Below are 1,627 nucleotides of genomic sequence, written 5' to 3' on the forward strand. Positions count from 1 at the left end.
TAGTTGGACCTGTAACTGGTACATGGCACACCTTAGCAAGGAGGCAACCCACATCTCAGATGTTAGTAAAGGAAGCACCCTCCAGGCGTTTCCTAGTGTAGCGGTCAGCACGCTGGCCTCATTCCTGAAAGGGCCTAGTTGTGAAAACAGCAGGAGCTTTTTGCCTTCAAGAAATCTGCACCATCTCACGACTCGGACAGTCTCAGCTACAAGGAGGAAGTGATAATGCCATCCCACTTTTATAAACACACACACACACACACACACACACACACACACTCATTTATTCATTTTTGATTATTTAATTTTTTCCTTTAATCTGTGACACGTTAGCCAGGCAGGCCTAGACAGGTCCTGCTTTGCCGGGACGTGCCTTTTTCTGTCCTGGAATACCCTAAACTTGACATTTTGGCAGTGCAAGTTTTCCCTTTGTGAATTTCTCCTTGTTCCCTTTTCTCCGGCTTCCTGGCAGAGAATGCATAGCCACTGTGCTCTTGCCCTGGGAAATCAATGAGAAGATCTGCCCTTAGAGGAGCCCCGCTTTCAAAGCATTGAAGGCCCTGAAATCACATGTGTTCTCTGCCACCCACTAAGGACAAACAAAGCTGCTCCAACAAGGGGAATTAGCTCAAGTGGTAGAGCGCTTGCTTAGCATGCAAGAGGTAGTGGGATCGATGCCCACATTCTCCAGACTTTATTATTTGGACCTCAGGTCTCTAAACCCGAGTCCGTGTCTGAGCACAGAATGCTGCTTTGGCTCAAGATGTAGGGACAGCAACAATACAGGGCTGGTGACGGCTCTCTACTGGCATTCAGAATAGCATAGATCTACCATGTAATTATGTTCTGTTTCTTCAGGGAGCTGTGAAGCCAAGGGACACAAACAATTGCCCTTTTCTCCCTGTTTCTGCCTGCAGCTTGGTCCTAAATGTGAGATGTTCGTGAAAAGTACAAGGAAGAGCCACCTGGGTAAGTACAGCCCCGGCTTTCTGGTCAGGGGACTGAAACCAGGATGTGTCAAGTAACTAGAATGTGCCTGGACAGATACTGTAGAAAGCAAACCCATAAAGTTGTTTGTGAACCTGTGGCTGTCCCTGCCAGCTGTGAATAAGTGACTCTAACCCCAACAATTTACCTAGAAAGAGCCTGAGAACTGAACTGAGCAAGGCCCGCTTTCCAGTCCTCACTGATCACTGGGTCACACACACTCCGGAGATCTCTGAACAGCCCTGTAAACGCCTTGCAAGTAGAGTTATCTTTGTAACAATACCACATGGAAGGCTGGCTGGTACTTGGAACTTGAATACGAGGCAATTGTGTGCCTGCAAAAACAAAAACAGCAATACTATCCTTAAGATTTCAACAAGACACAGTGTCTCCTCACATGATATGAAGAAGTCCAGGTTACAGCCCCGAAATATTCAGCATAAGAAACCTTTGGGACGGTGAGGCAGGCGGATCACGAGGTCAAGAGATCAAGACCATGGTGAAACCCCATCTCTACTAAAAAATACAAAAATTAGCTGGGCATGTGGCACACGCCTGTGGTCCCAGCTACTCAGGAGGCTAAGGCAGGAGAATTGCTTGAACCCAGTAAGTGGAGGTTGCAGTGAACCGAGATCGCGCC

The 1,627-nt window shown here is 47.6% G+C and overlaps 1 non-coding gene across 1 annotated transcript; it reads left to right on the plus strand.

Annotated features, from left to right (window-relative positions):
• Nucleotides 1-617: 617 nt before the first annotated feature.
• On the plus strand, nucleotides 618-690 carry TRNAA-AGC. The gene has a single exon. It is a non-coding gene; the product is annotated as a tRNA-Ala (tRNA).
• Nucleotides 691-1,627: the final 937 nt, after the last annotated feature.

This window comes from Sapajus apella, unplaced genomic scaffold (assembly GCF_009761245.1).
Source record: "Sapajus apella isolate SASKATOON/1434 unplaced genomic scaffold, GSC_monkey_1.0 scaffold251, whole genome shotgun sequence".
Taxonomy (NCBI): Eukaryota; Metazoa; Chordata; class Mammalia; order Primates; family Cebidae; genus Sapajus; species Sapajus apella.